Source organism: Calliphora vicina, chromosome 4 (assembly GCF_958450345.1).
Source record: "Calliphora vicina chromosome 4, idCalVici1.1, whole genome shotgun sequence".
Lineage (NCBI taxonomy): Eukaryota > Metazoa > Arthropoda > Insecta > Diptera > Calliphoridae > Calliphora > Calliphora vicina.
In genome coordinates, this window is record NC_088783.1 from 44,013,538 (window position 1) to 44,031,242 (window position 17,705).

At 24.9% G+C, this 17,705-nt stretch overlaps 1 long non-coding RNA gene across 1 annotated transcript in view; it reads left to right on the forward strand.

The window, feature by feature from the left end:
- The first annotated feature begins 2,172 nt into the window (after positions 1 to 2,172).
- The window catches only part of LOC135957658 (uncharacterized), a 71,069-nt gene continuing 55,536 nt past the window's right edge, over positions 2,173 to 17,705 (forward strand). Inside the window, exon 1 of the long non-coding RNA XR_010576420.1 lies at positions 2,173 to 2,803. This is a non-coding gene — a long non-coding RNA (uncharacterized LOC135957658). The remainder of the gene's footprint in view (positions 2,804 to 17,705) is intronic.

Consider the following 17,705-nt stretch of genomic DNA (forward strand, 5'->3'; position numbering starts at 1 on the left):
ATTAAAACAATCCAATTTTTTTATGACATAATGCTAATGTTAACATTAATTCACAATGTTAAATAATTTTTTATAGCAAATGTTAGCATGTAAATTTTCATCTTTGTATCAGTATTTAGAAAAATTGTCACAGAATCCTTTAAGCTACTAAATAAATTGTGGAAGCTACATTTTTAATAAGTACTATAAGTAAATTGTCTACACATTTAGCCTAGACAATCACCATTTTATACTAACTAGTCTAAAGTTAAATTTATGTATGATTTTTAAGAGAATATACATTTTGCTCTTTGTATATGCTAGAAAAAATTAACATAACATAAAACTACTAAAAAGAATCGTGTTTTGTACATAAAACTGGTCGAAATTTTTGGGACTTATGTTAAAAGAGCATTAAGTTGAAATGAATTTCTAAAAAAAGAGAGCACAAATAATTATTTGTTGACATATACTCAAAATACATATGTTTTAAAATACATATGCAGTTATGTTTTAACTAATGAATGAAATTTTTAATATTTTTTATATTTTAAAAGAATTAATTGAACATTTGATTATTGCAAACTATCAACAATGATTCAATTTTTGAAAATAAAATCATTATTACATATTTTCATTGTTTTACAGTAATTTTTGTGGAGACTTTTATTCTGCTAAACAAAACGGAAGTAAAGAGATCCCAAATACAACATAACTGTTATATTTTCTCTTTTTTTCTTACTACTTCTCTCCTGTTTACAGTTTTGGTGAGCATTTTCCATGAGCTCTTTCTTATTTGTTTTGATTTCTCTACATGCAAAGCATGTAAACATGTTTGTTTACATCAGTTCTGTTTTGATAAATTAACAAGCTCTTTGTGGGAAATCAGCGAAATAGAGAGAGAGAGTTTTTAAAGTGTAGAGTTTTTATAAAAGAAAATGTAAACAGAGCGTAAACAGTTTAAATTGTGATTTGTGTTTATGTAAAGTTTTTGTATTAAAAGGAATGTGGCAATAAGGATTTTTATAAAATAAACAGCAATTTTTTATAAATTTTCTTTAAGAAGAGAGTTTCAGTTTTAATAATATTTTAAATGTAAACAGAGAATTTCAATTAAAGAGATATTATAACAGTTTAAAGTATGTTTAATACAATTTTAGGTTAATAAATTTAAATTGATGACAAGAAATTAATAATTTTCTGTGAAAAAAAATATCAAAAATTGTGTTAAATTTTAAATTATCAGCAATTAAAAGTAAATTTAGTTTATTTTATATTAAGTGTTGTATAAGAAGCAACAGCTTTTTTTCTTTCTTAAGTGAAAACACTCCCATATTTTTTGAGTTGTGCAGCAAAAAGTTACTTTCATCCATAAAAATTTATTATAAAGTTGTGTCTTTAACGAAAAGTAAACAAGACCCAAGTTTGTTTGTACCAAAAAAAATATAATAATGTAGAAATTATTAAACAACAATAACAATGTGTGTGTAATGATTTGCCGGTACATGCGTACAATTTGTTAAACATTATTTAAAAAAAACTCTCTAAATCTTGGCCATTTGGCTCTCATAAAGAAACTCTCTGAACCTTAACTTAAGAATATTGTAAAGATTTTGACGTTTAAAAAGAAATCCAATAAGATTTTATTCTTACTGGTTGAGACATAAGAATAAACTAGACATAAAAGTAATAAAGCAGAAAAGGATAATAGCAAGACAAGAGTTTGTTTTGAATATGCTTTATAGAGCGAGGAATAGAGAGAGAGAGAGGACTGTCAAAAAATGGTAGAGAAGAGTTGGTAGTTGAGATTAATAACTCTACATTTTTTAACAGATACATGCAACAAAGTATCTGCTCAATTATAAAATATTTATGTTTCGTTTTTTTTTTTTTATTAAAATAATTTTTTGGGTTTCTGAACTGAACTTTGAGAGCTTTATAACTCCAAAAGCAGGCATTTAGTTGGTTACAGTTTTATAAAAGAGTTTTAAAACCAGGAGTTTTGTAGAATAAACGAACAGGGACTATTGGTGGCGTGTAACAGAATGTGTTAGTGTAGGGAGAGCAGGGAAAAGGAAACAGACACAACGACAAACGATTAACAGTATAAAAATAAAAAGACAAACTCTCCGCAATTGGATTTTTTTGTAGTAGTTGTTGTTGTTGTCGGTGTTGTCTACATTGTTGGTTGTTGTTATTGCTGTTGATTATAACGAGCAATCTATTTACATTTACTCGCGCGCCGCTCTATCATACACTGATTGTTGAAACGAATTCAGTTTTGTGTTATTCGTCGGTACGTTTAGACGCGTCTATATCCGCAGGATTACTATAGCGCGCGTTTTAAATGAAAAATCTTATTGTATTACAAATTAAAGAAAATCCAACCAAAGAAAAATATAAATTTATTTAGAAAAAAAAAATTTATTAATAAAAAAAATGAAAACGACAAAAATTTTACGAAAATCGATTAAAATCTAAGAAAAATTAACGAAATTTAAAAAAATCACGAAATCTTGGAAAACCTAAAAAATTATTTAACAAGTGGGAAAAAGCTGCTGAAGCATTTTCAAAGCCCTTGCTTTAAAAAAAAGTGAGTGTTTTTGGGTTTTAGTGTTTTTAAACAAAAAAATATAATACTCAACTTGGGATTACCTTAAAAAATTTAAAGTTTTTAAACAAAAAAACTAAAGGATTTGTTAAGAAAAAGTAAAGAAAATCGAAAAAAATCCTAATAAGAATATCTGCTATAAAAATTCAACAACAGCAAAGCAGCATTAAATTCATCTTCAGCAAATATTTGCCAATATTCAAGCAATAAAATGTAGGTCGAATCCTTAATATTTTCATAACATAACTACAATCACATAATAACTAACAACAAATACAAATAAATCCAAAAAACAAATAATATTTACAACAACAACATAAAATACACTACAATAACATACTAAAAAATTGTGTTAACAAAACAATACATACATGTGTGTGAAAAATCTCATTTGAACACAGAAATTTTTTGCATAAATTTTATTACATAAAAATATAAATCAAAAATATCTACTACATGTTTACACTCTTACACACACATAAGATTCTACTTTTAATCATATAAATAATAATAAAAACAAATTACAAAATACATTTTCACATAAATAAAACAATAAAACAAATACATTTACCAAATTGTAAAAATTTACTTTTACATATAAATAACTCCCATATCTGGAATTTACTACGATTTCTGTTTTCCAAAATGTGTTGAACCATATCTACACTCACACAAGCTGACATAAAATTCTAGTATATTTGGCAATTTTTACCTTTAGTTGGTATTTTAACTAGGATTTCAATTTGGAAATATATATTTTCGTTTACAATATATTTCTATGTGTTGTAATAGTGTGTGTGTTTTTCTAGTTTTAAACTGTGTGATTGTATGTGTGTAAGGTCTATTATGGCTGTATGAATGTAAAGTGTATGTTTTTGCAAATCATAAAAACCCCCCTTTAAACCTTAGATTCCCCTCTATATGCAGTTTATTTGTTATAATAATTTGTTGCAATTTTAGTTATATTTTTTTTAGTTTTTCTATATTTTTCACAAAACACTCTAGGGTTTATGGGTTTGTGCGGTAACCCAGTGAATGTTGTAGTTTATTACAAGGCAAATAGTGAAATAGTTTATAATGTAAAGGGAGATGTGTTGAAATGGTTTCTAAAAACTGAAGTTTAGCTAAAACTCTTTAAAATTTTGCTAAAAAGTGTAACTAAATAAATATAAAAGATCAGTTATAGTAAATGATTTTTTATAATTGGAGCGCTCATAAGACATATTCAGTTCAGAAATCAAAAAATAATTTTAAGTTTAATTTTCAAAATTTTGCATAAACAGCAAACAAATTTTTTTATTTGTTTAATTTCATTGGACACCATTAAAAATGTTTTTAGGTTTAGCTTTCGGCATTAGATCAACGAATTTTAAATGGGTTTAGTTATAATCCTAGAAGTTTTCTAAACAAAGTCATGTTTCCTAATGTCAAAACCAGGTATATTAAAAAGATTAACCAATGAAACAAGCAAGTGTTACAAAAATCGGAGATCTCTATAATGAATAAGTTCTATATATCAATTTTAGATATCTTGGGAATATGTATTAATGAAAAACGGTTTCAAGCCCATTTAGTGATTCAAAAACACAAACCAACAGACTAGTATTGAAAAAATCACCTAAAAATTACATGCCCCCTAAATGTATGCTACAAATATTGAACCAAAAGTTAAAAACAAACTATGTGAAGCTTTTGTACAAAAAATAATGTGATCATGGCAGAAAACAAACCCTTTGTAACAATACATGCTTAAACATACAAATATTGGCTTTATAAAGGAAATAAAGGCTATTTGGGAGTATAGTTTTAGGCGTGATAAAAAAATTATTAAAAAATTATTTTTCTTTTTCAATTTTAGCAAAAAAAAAAGGATTTTTTCTTTTAAAATCACCTAAAAATTCTATGCCTCCTAAATATATGCAACAAATATTGAATCAAAAGTTAAAAACAAACTATGTGAAGCTTTTATACAAAAAATAAAGTGATCATGGCAGAAAAACCATTTGTAACAATAGATGATTAAATCTACAAATCTAGGCTTTATAAATAAAATAAAGCCTATTTTGGAGTATAGTTTTAGGCGTGATAAAAAAATATTTCAAAAATTATTTTTCTTTTTCAATTTTAGTAAAAAAAAAAGATCTTTGTCTTTTAAAATCATTTAAAAATTCCATGCCATAAGAACAAACTATGTAAACTTTTATAAAAAAAAAATACAGTGATCATGGGAGAAAACCTAAACACTTTATAACAATTGATGCCTTAACCTAAAAATTAAGGCTTTATATGAGGCGTTAGAAAAACATATTTCAAAAATTATTTTTCTTTTACTATTTTAGCAAGAAAATAAAACAAAACGTTTAAAATTATTATAGCCGCAACTAAGAAAATTGAAAAAGAAAAATTATTTTTGAAAAAAAATTCCGCACGCCTAAAAGTATGCTACGAATTAGCCAGCTAACCTGGAAAAGTTAATAGAATTAAATAAAAATAAATATCATTCAAAATATTCTTATTATTTTAGAACTATGCGTAATGGTTGGATTCATACAACTTAAGATTTTGCAAAATTCATTACATGCAAAAGAAAAAAGACAAAAATAGACCATTTATAAAAAAAAATTACAGTTATAAAGGAAGAAAAACGAAGCCCTTTGTAACAATAGATGCTTAAACCCACAAAATTAAGCATTATATGAACTAAAGCCTACTTTGTAGCACAGTTTTAGCGAAAAAAAAACTATTTTATTATTTTCTTTTAAAAAAATTAATATATTAAAAGAATACTTTTAAGTTTAATGGAACCGGCAACTAAGAAAATTGAAAAAGAAAAATCATTTTGAAATATTTTTTCCGAACGCCTATAAGTGTGCTACAAAATATCCAACTAGTTAGGAAAAGTTAACTGATAATAGAATTAAATACAAAGAAATACCATACAAAATATTATTATTATTTAGAACTATTAATTATGGTATGAAAACCGAAGCCCTGTCTAACAATAGATGCTTAAATCTACTAAAGTAAGCTTTATATGAACTAAAGCCTAATTTGTTGCATAGTTTTAGGCGTGTTGAAAAAATATTTCAAATATATTTTTTTTTTAATTTTAGAAAAAAAAACTATTATTTTCTTTTAAAATATTGAATTTAATACAATAAAAGAAAACTTTTAAAATTATTGGAGCCGTCAAAAGCAACAATTTAAAAAGAAAAGTTATTTTTGAAACATTTTTTCCACACGCCTAAAAGTATGCTACAAAAAAGCCTACTAACCTGGAAGAGTTAACTGATAATAGAAAGAAATACCATACAAAATATTCTTATTATTTTAGAACTCTGCGTAATGGTGGTAGGAATCCAACTTAAAAATCATTACATGCAAACGAAAAAATACTGCCATGAAATTGAAAATTAGTTTTTTAAAATATCTCCTTTAACGCTCAATATTATGCAACAAATTCTTAAAAAAAAACTCTGCAATAATCACAGTTAATCCGGAAGATGTTCGCAAAACTAAAAGCACAATATTACTTAAGAAATAATAAGAAAACTTCCTAATGTAGAAATTATTTTGCTCAAACTTTATTTATTTAAAGCATTTTTTACACTCGGCGTTTGTTCCAGATTATTGCGATACCAAAACTAGAAAACGATTTAATTGTACTTTTCTCCTATACACCAATTAGCTTACTTACTATTTGAGAAAGTATTCCAAAGGAGATTATTATGATTTTTGAATGATTATACTAATTAACCAATTCAATTTTCGAGAGCATCATGAAACTAACTAGCAAGTCAACTATTTAAGAAAATATTCTCTGCAAATATAAGAAAATCTATTGAACTAAGAAAATATTGTTCCTCTAGCTATTGAAGTTGGCTAGAGAAGTTCTCATGTGTGTTGAAACTTGATTTAAAAACTGGCGAATACAAGGCTTTGTAGTAAGTTACCATGCTGCTTTGAGACCCATTTGTTAAAGCTCTAAAATATGCTACAAATTCAAATTCCATTGCAAAAGCCTTAAAGTATACTAGTTTTTGTTGTTATACTTTCTGGGACATTTCTAATTTAAAGAAGTTGAACAAATTTGAATGAAAATCACACAAGTTTTTAAATATATTTTGAGTAATTTTGATCCAAATTAAAAAAAGAAATATTTTTCGATGAAAAATAAATGTAGAAAATTTTTCAATATTTTATTCTAATCCAAACAAATCTCAAAATAAATTCTTGGATTATTTAAAAAAATATGAAATTACTTTTGTTTTTTTTAAGTAAATGGTTATTAAAAATATTCTAAACATTAAAAATAAATTTAAACTTGTGTTAAAATTCTATAGCCACAACTGTAAAATTCGGTCACTAAGGTAGAATCATTCGATTGGCAACAAATTCGGTTGCTATCACGAATCTGTTTTCTCTGTGTAGATTTAAATATTTGATAGAGATGAAAATGTTATTAATGGGCTGTAATGTAAAGCTGTATATGAGGATTTTTCCGCAATAGTTAAGTGTGATAAAAATAAGTTTGTAATTACTTATTTATTTCTGATTTGCAAAATCTGTCATGACTGATTTCTCAGAAGTCAAAATAATGATTTCAGAAACTTGAAAGATTTTAAATACTTTTTATTTAATTTATTTCAATTACAATATGTTAACTGGGTTATAATACAATATTCTAATATTCAAAGTTTCAAAATATACGTTTGCACACGTACATTTTGTATGCATTTCAATTATTATTGTTATACAAATATATTTAACTAAACATTTAGAAAATCCATATACTACGTTCTTCATATTTATGTGTATGAAATAAATTTCATTTTCAAATAAATATCTCTAAAAGCTTATTTCATTTGTTTTAACAAAAATATATGTATGAACAATTTATATAATAATCAAATGTATTTTTTAAAATATTTTTATCGCAAAAATAGTCTCTTGTTTTACTGCTATATGTATCTATGAGATAGCGTTTGTCAATGTGTTTATTTTTGTTAAAAGGATTTATATAATTTAGAAAATTTAAATAAATAATAATCTAATGTTTTTTTAGATTATATTTTTAGAGAAATTTTTAGTTAATAATATGAAGATAACTAAATTTTAAACAAATATGAAATGGAAATTGTAGAAAATTTTAATAAAAGAAAGAATTTAATGTTAAAATAAAGGGTATATCATTAGGCGCTTTATAACTTGAAATTTAAATAAAACAATGTGTGTGATATCATTGAATTTTTTTATTCGTTTGGAATATTTATAAGAAACAATTTTATACAAAATGTTAAAATATTCTACTCAAATGTTGTTCTTAAATTAAATATTTTAAATTAACAAATAAATGTATTAAATTTCTTTAAAATAACTCTCATTCCCATGATGCTTCATCACAATGCTTAATATTTTATTTTTAATATAATTTTTTTGTTCACAAACTACAACTCATCATATATATTTTTTTTCTGTGTTCTGCTGTGTGGCACATCTGGTCAAACAACATGACAAAATTGTAACTTTGGCTGCAACATGTGTGTAGTATCGTTTTACACTTGAATGAATGAAACACTTTAAATCGGCGAAACAAAATGATGAAAATACTCATTTCTACCTGTCCCAGGCGCTTCACATAATGCATCAATAATCTTTAAATTTTTTGAAAAAAAATCATTACGGCAGGATAAAAAAAAGATTCTTTTCACAAGTTCTTTTGTGGCAACTTGCAAGGTAGATAGATACCTGTTCTTTTAAGATAGTGTAACAAAACAAATCAGCAATAAGAAACAGATGTTTGGTTTTAGTGTAAAGAAACTGATGAAGTCTTTGCTTTAGTTTTAAAGCGGATTAACTCATTTTTTGATATTGATAAGTACAGGGATGATGTAAAAATTGGCTCTCACAGATGATGATTTAATGTGAATTCAATTGTTTAGGAATTTGTATCGCAATAAACTTAAGAGAAAATAAGAATTTTGAAACAATTTTCTTATTTAAAATTAAACAATTTCCTAAGCGATTTTTGTCTGAAAAAAGGGTTTTTAAAATATTTTGTTTTAATTTCAAGCCCTAACCGAGAAAAAAACTTAAGTGCCTAACAACAAACTTTACCAAAAAATCCTTTTAAGCGTTTTAATTCAATGTAAACTAAAATAGATTTTGCTATAAAATTGTAACTAACTGTACTTGCAACACCTATGAAATTTTAACAGCTTTAGATTTGCATTAAAGAAATTAAAATCGAATATGTTATATTGTTGGTTAAGATATTTTCACGGTTACGGCTCAATTTATTATATCCAAATACCGCAAAGATTTCTGAAATTGTGTAGATTTTATTAACTACGTTTTTCGAACATGAATTTTAGGGTTGAAAACTTTCAAAACCTTTACATTTTTTCTAAATAAATCGAATTAACATACTTATCTAGAGTTTTTACTATTTTAATAAGATTCACTTAGAAAAAAAGATTAAAAGTTTTGCAAAACTTTAATTTCGAAAATTCTAAATAAACAAAAACACAATAATCTTGCGGAAATTCCATAAACAAATGATTTACTGCTTTCTGATACTAATTTTCAAAATTCGAAATTAACTTCGAATTTTCGAATTTGACTTCAAATACCAGAAAATTAATTTATTTTATATTTTTTGGCAATATATGTATATAGAAAATTATATGATTTTTAGAAAATTTGTTAAGACAAAAGTAAAAATTATTTAAATTTCTTAATTTCGAAAATCAGAAACTAACAAAAAGGGTAAATTTCTTCGAGTACTTTAATCAAAAAAATTTAATTATGTGTTTTATTTAATTAATAATAAAATAGGAGCATTTTGAGATTAATTTCGAAAATTCGAAATTAACTTCGAATTTTCGAACATGAATTAAAATGCCAGAAAATCAATTTCCTTCATATAATTAAGCAAAATATATAGAAAATTAAGTGATTTTTTGAAAATTTATTAAGAAAAAGTAAAAATTACCCAAATTTCTTAATTTCGAAAATCAGAAATTAACAAAGAAGCTAAATTTCTTTCAGTAATTTAATCAAAAAACTTCAGTTATGTGTATTATGTAATTAATAATATATTAGCAACATTTTGAGATTAATTTCGAAAATTCGAAATTAACTTCGAATTTTCGAACATGACTTCAAAATGCTAGAAACTCAATTTACTTTACAGATAAAATAAAAATTTAAGAAAATAATTAAATTTTTAAAAGATTTTGTAAAAATATAAGAAATTTATTAAATTTTTATAATTTTTTTTTAGAAAATGTTGTAATTTCGAAAATTTTAAATCCAAAAAATTAATTTCGAAAATTTGAAATTAACTTTGAATTTTCGAACACGACTTAAAACTCTCTGAAATTCTATCTAGTTTCAATAAATGAAGGAAAATATAAGAAAATTATTTGATGTTTTTCATTTTCGAAAATAAAATATTCAAAACCTGATTTTTTTTAAAATTTTATCTAAAAACATGACTTAAACCTCTCAAAAATTTAATAAAGTTTATAAATTGAAGCACAATATAAGTAAATTATTTGATTTTTAAAAGATTTACTCAAAATTATTTCAATATTCAGCAAAATTTTCGAAAATCAAAAACTAGTCCAAACGATTTTCTTTTAGAAATTTTCTCTAAACACAAAAGTTATGCGTTTTATTTTATTAGTAATAATTTAGGAGCCATTTGAGACAAATTTCGAAAATTGGAAATTAATTTCAATTTTTTTTTTTAAATTCTGCAAAATTTTCATTTTTGAAAATCAAAATCTAGTTAAAACCTGATTTGCTTTTAGAAATTTTATCTAAAAATTTTTTTTATTTATAATAATTTAGGAGCCATTTGAGACCAATTTCGAAAATTCGAAATTAACTTCGAATTTTCGAACATGCCCTAAAATTAATAGAAATTTAGTTAAGTTTATTTATTTATTAAAATTATAATAAAAATAAGGATTTCCAAATGTTTGTTAATATTAATGCCTCTTTGTTCACTTTTTACATATTTAATCTATGATAAAACCGCCAATTTAATAAAAACAACTAAGTCTAAACCATAAAGATTCCTTAAATAATAAGGATTTTCTTTTTCCAAAATAAAAAAAATCCATTTTTTTTTTACATACAATTTGTTTTATCCCTGCTGTGGTCTATTAATAAATATGTAAGCAACAAAGTAGGCTACCCAACAACATTTACAACAAATAACTGAAACTCCTCTAGGATATTTGATGATGTGAACGACATTAACATGACAGGACAATATAAAGAAATAAGCAAAAAATGTGAAAAAAAAAATAAAAATAAACAACATGACAAAAATTACTCTAAAAGGCTGCGGAAGTTGCCAACCAACATGAAATTGTAAAGAAAATCCATTAATATTAAATGAAGCCAGGTAATACAAACATTAAAATAGATAATGTTAACTTAACGTGAAATATAACAAAAACAAAAAACCAGGATTGTTGTTTTTTTTTCATCAAGATAAATGTTTTTTGAGGTTTTCCCTATAAACAAAAAGGAAATAAATAAATAGAAATAATGCTACAACTAAAATAAACAACAAGACTTGTTTATGTTAACACTTTAAAAGAGAAACACAAATTTAAGCAAGAATAAAAGAAAAATCTGGATATGAAACCTAAAGAAATTTTCATTTCCAGGCTGCACAACAAGAAATATAAAGAAACTGCAAGTTGTAATGAAGAGGTAAATTTCACATGAACTCAAAGGTGTTTTGTCACTCACTCCTTACAGCCCCCGTCAACCTCTTCCTGTATTTGTAAGAGGAAAAATTCATCTCACAATTATAAAAAGTTACAAAAAAAAAAAATTAAGCAAAAAAAGAAGAAAAAAACCTTATAGAAGAAGAATGAAATGAGTGGAAAAAAATCAGGCACTTGAGATGATTTATGATGCTGTGTTAAGGTTGTGCTGCTAATACTTTTTATACCCTCCACCACCATAAGTGGTGAATGAGGGTATATATAAGTTTGTCATTCCGTGTGTAACATTGAGAAATATTCATCTGAGACCCAACAAAGTATATATATTATTGATCCTTATGAAATTCTAAGTCGATTGAGCCATGTCCGTCTGTCTGTCCGTCTGTCCGTCTGTCCGTCTGTCCGTCTGTGTAAAACACGCTCACGTCCAAAATACGCAAACAAACTTAGTAGAGTTACAAGAAAAATGTTTATTATTGTCCTAAGCAGTTTGGTATTGAAAATCAGCGAAATCGGTACAGTGGAACCAAAGTTATGAATGAAAATGTGGGACAACCTCAAAAAAAAATTGATAATTTTCACATATTTTTGGACATTTTTTGTAAATATATTGCAGCTAATATCATAAAATTTTGCACTCGTTACTTTTATGATAAAAGGAGTAACTCTGGTGAAAATTATAAGAATCGGTTCATGATTTCTCCTAGCCCCCATACAAATTTCTTCCCGAAATATGGTTCTATGGTCTATAAATGCCTACAAAATAGGAATATCCACATGAAATTCAGCAAAAATAAGTTTTGTGGTAAAAGAAATTATATTACAAAATTTTTCGTGGATCGGCCCATATTTGACCATAGCCCCCATATAAAGTACACTTCCGAAAATCTCTTAAATGAGCATAAATGTCTTATAAATATCGCTATCAAGTTGAAATACGACACAAATAATCTTCATATATACCAAAATCGCCGTACCTAATTCTATGAAGATCGGCCGATAATTGGTTATAGCTCCCATAGAAGGTCCACTTCCGAAAAACACAATAACCTACATAAATATCTAAAAAATATCAATATCAAAACAAAATTTCACACATATCCATAATTTATATCTAGAAATCATACTACAAGATTTTGTGAATATCGGTTCATATTTGACCATAGCCCCCATATAAGGTCCACTTCAAAAAATCAATTAAGTACTCATAAATCTCTTATAAATTCCTTTACCATGCTAAAATTCGACAAAAATAATACTCATATATATAGATGTCACTGTACTAAATTGTATGCAGATTGGCCGATAATTGGTCAATAGCTCCCCTATAAGGCCCATTTTCGAAAAAAGATATTAACCTTAAAAAATATTAAAAACATATCGATATCAAAATGAAATTACACACAGATCAGTAATTTGTATCCAGTAATCATACTTCTGGATTTTGTGAATATCGGTCCATATTTAACCATAGCTCCCATATAAGGTCCACTCCCGAAAATCACTAATATCCTCATAAATTTCTTACAAATATAGTTATCAGGTTGAAATTCAAAACAAATTTAACCAATATATACAAAAATCGATGTACCAAATTTTATGATGATAGGCCCATAATTGGTCATAACCTCCATATAAGAACCACTTCAGGAAAACACATTAACCTGCACAAATATCCCTAAAAATCTATACTGAACCAAAATTTTACACCGATCAGTAATTTGTACCCAAGAATCGTACTACAAGATTTTTTAAATATTGGTCCATAATTCGGCATAGCTCCCATATAAAGTCCTCACTTGTTAACAGCGTTGTTTATATGAAATTCTACAAAAATAGCCCTCAAATACTTAGGACCATAATAGGTCATAGCATCCATATATTAAACCAAAATAGTACACAGATCAGTAATTTGTATTCAAAAATCATAATACTGAATTTTGTGAATATTGGTCCATAATTGGCCACAGCTCTCATATAAATACATAAAAATCACGTAAAAATATTTTATGACAATCGAATCATAATAGGTCATAGCTCCCACATAAGTCCCACAACGAAATATTTTGAAATTTGTCTAAATATATTTGTATACCCTTTTTTATACTCTGTTTCTTCTCTTGATGTTAAAAGGGAAAAATGTTGATCCAAATGTATTACCTAATTATTAAGTATATAAATTGTTAAAATTCATACGTTCAAAGAGGAATTTTAGTTATAAATTGCTGAATTAGAAACAATTGTTTGTACATTTGAAATAAAATATCTTCTGATTAAACTAGTCTTTCTGACAATTGTTATATTATTTCAGTTGTTATACCATCATATTTAGGTGGAGGGTATTTAAGATTCGGCACGGCCGAATATAGTACTCTTACTTGTTTCTTTATACACTTGCCATACAATAAGATAAAAATGAAATAGCGAGAAAAAAACACAGAAGAGATTTTGCTCTTATGGCAAAATGGAAAACTCAAGTGTCAAAACAACAACAAGCATGAGGTAGTCTGGCAGACGGACAGTTTTATGTATAAAACAGCCAAAGCAAAACAAGGATTCAGTAATTTAGCAAAAGGTGTGAAATGAGAAAGATAACATAATATGTGTGCTTACAAGTAACAAAAAAATACATAATAAGACAACAAAAAAAAAACAGAGGTTGGCAACATCAAACAGCAAAATAAAACAAGTAACAAAATACCTGAGAATTAAGACAAATGTTGGGAGAGTAAATTCTTAAATTAGCAAAAATTCATTAAAAATTTTTAAATGCTTTGCTAAGCGGGGCTAAGGAAAACAGGAATTTAAGCAAAATTTAAAGAATATAACAAAAAGTATTTAGAATTTTCGAAAATTTCTTAAAAAGGCTTAATTTATGAAAATCCCGTATTTTGTATAATATTAACACCAACCAATTCTAAAATTATTTTAGTTTCTTAATTTCGAAAAATTTAAGTAACAAAAAACTCAGTTTTGTTAAATAAATTTAAACTAAAATCTATAATTTTGTATTTTATTTTATAAACAAATGAATTTTCGATTTTGACAATAATTTCGAAAATTCGAAATTAACTTCGAATTTTCGAACATGATTTAAAATTGAATGTTAATTAATTTAGGTAATACAAAACTGTTTAATTTGAAAAAATTAAGTTTCTTAGATTTTGTTGAGCAAGTTTTTCAATTTCGAAAATTGTAAAAAAATTTATTTTTTTCTGAAAATTTCTTTTAATTTAACTAAAAAAGGATTAAGAAAATTCTGACACTAATTTCGATAATTCGAAAAGGCTTAATTTATGAAAATCCCTTAATTTGTATAAGATTAATACAAAAAAATTCTAAAATTATTCCAGTTTTTTAATTTCGAAAAATTTAGGTAACAAAAAACACTATTTTCTTAAACAAATTAAAGCTAAAATCTACAATTTTGTATTTTATTTTATTAACAAATGACTTTTTTGCATTTTTACACTAATTTCGAAAATTCGAAATTAACTTCGAATTTTCGAACATGATTTAAATGTGATGGAAAATTAATTTAGGTAATGAAGAACTGTTTCGTTTAAAAAATTTTAGTTTTTTAGATTTTATTATACAAGTTTTTCAATTTCGAAAATTGTAAATAAACAAAACCTTTATTTTTTTCCGAAAATTTCATTTAATTATTAAAATTTCATGTTTTATTTAACTAAAACAGAATTTAGAATATTCTGACACTAATTTCGAAAATTCGAAATTAACTTCGAATTTTCGAACATAACTTAAAAATGAAAGAAAATTTATTTGTTTAATAAAATAATAAAAAAATCTTTTGCTTTTTAGAAGATTCACAAATAAATATGTAAAATTAGGCCATTTTTATTTTCGAACATGAAATGGAATTTTAATTTCAAAAATTTTGAATTAAATAAATAAATTTTCTCCCATACATTTTACTAAAAAACAAATGTTTTGCGACCAATTCGAGATTAATTTCGAAAATTCGAATTAAACTTCGAAATTTCGAACAAGACTCAAAAGCATTATGTTAATAATATTGAAAATTCGAAATTAACTTGAAATTTTCGAAATATGCTTAAAAAGGCTTAATTGATGAAATAATTTGCATAAGATTCTATACAAAAATATTCTAAAATTATTCCAGTTTCTTAATTTCGAAAATATTATGTAAAGAAAAACTTATTTTTGTCCGAAAATTTCATTTAATTATCAAAATTTCATGTTTAGTTTAAATAACAAAGGATTTCGAATACTCTGACACTAATTTCGAAAATTCGAATTAAACTTCGAAATTTCGAACATGACTTAAAATGTGAGAAAATCAATTATTAAAGCAAAAATATAAAAAGTCGTTTGAATTTTAGAAGATTCACTAATAAATATGTAAAAATAGGTCATTTTTTATTTTCCAAATCAAAATTAAATATTTATTAATGAATGAAACTAACTTCGAATTTTCGAGCATGACCTAAAAATATTAGAAATTCTGTGAATCAAAAGATTTTTTAAAATTTATTAAAGCCCTTATGACACTTAATTTTTTGTATTGAAAATAAATAAAAATGTATGAAAACATCCTTTAAAATTGTCCATGTCTTTAACAGTAAACTAGATTTAACTCAAATGATATTTTACTTAATTAAGAAATCAAAAAAGATTTTTCAAATCTTTTAATTAACAATTTATGCAGCAATTTATTTTAACTGAAAAACCCTACTTCTTTCCCTTGAATATTTCAAAGTCTTTGTAATTTACTAACGAAATAAATTCAAATTTTTTAAGAACTGCTGGACACAAAAACATTAAAATAATATCCTTTTTGAAAAATATGCAAAACTATGTATAGTATTTTTTTTTTTTGTTTCCATATTTATTTATTCTCCTAACAAAGCTGACCATTATGTATAACAAGACAGCTAGTAACCAAGCGAAAAAAATATGAAAAAATTTACACAGAATGCGACGAATATTATAACAAAATGGGATATAATAAAAAAACATAAAAGAAAATATTTAACAATATTTTTTCAAATGTTAGTTTGAAAGAAAATACCCCAAAAAAATATATGTATTTAAATATTCATATTTTTTCTATATTTCTTGGTTATATTCCTTTTTACAACAAACAAACAATTTTCTCTTGTTATTTTTTTTTTTTTTAATTTTTTGTTGAAATTGTTTAAAGTCTAAGTGGTTGGGTGGTTATGATTGTGTTTGTTGTTGTTGTTATTTTTGTTTCATACTGACACAGCAGGATATTATTTAGCATGCAACACTTGAACAAGAGAAAAAAAAATGGCAAAACACAAAACAAAAAATATTTTTTTTAAACAAGAAACTTAAAAAGCGGGAAAACAACACTCAAAAAGTCAAGTGTCTGTGGTTGTTGTTTTTGTTGTTGCTGTTGCCTCTACTCTTGTATGTGTGAGAAGAGCAACAACAAACACTTGTAACAACAACAAAAAATTTGTCATATAGAAATGTATGTTGCATAAAAATCATAAGATTAACACTTAAACACACATACTACATATGTACATTTATGCACACACTCACTCTCAAGTTTATAAAGTTAATTTAATAAAAACAAAAGAAACAACAAAAATTGCAAAAGGGACGACACAATTTTATTATTTCAAACAAAACAATACAAAAAACAAACCTTAAAGAGGGCTTAACACAATTCTTAATAAAGAAATATTTTGAATAAAATAGTTTCATATAAAAGCCACATTTTTAGTTTAGTTTTCAATAATAAGTTGTTTAAAATCTTGACATTTTTTTATTTTATCATCTTGTTATTTATTTTATAGAAAAAATTCAATAATTTTTTAAGTTATTTTTAATGTTCGAAAATTCGAATATAATTTCGAATGTTTCGAACATAGCTAAACTCTTCAAATATCATTAAATGCTTGAAATACATGATTGTAATTATTTTTTGGCCGAAATTAGCCAATTTTTGGCATGTTCGAATATTCAAACATAATTTCGAATTTTTCGAACATAGCTAAAACTCTTCAAAAAACATTTAATGCTTGAAATATATAATTATAACTAATATTTGCAGAAATTTGCCAAATTTTAGCATTTTCGAAAATTCGAACTTAATTTCGAGGTTTTCGAACATAGCCAAAAACTCTTAAAACTATTTTAATTCTATAAATAAAGGCTAGAAAATTATTTTTTGTCAATTTTAGACGATTTCGAACATTTTTAATCCGATTTTAAAATTCGAATATGAAATTTTTTTTATCAAAATTTAAGTCTAACTTAAGTCTAAGTCTTGTTACATATTTATTACAAAAACGGAAATTTTCAGATTTTTTGTATTGTGCGAAAATTCGAATTTAATTTCGAATTTT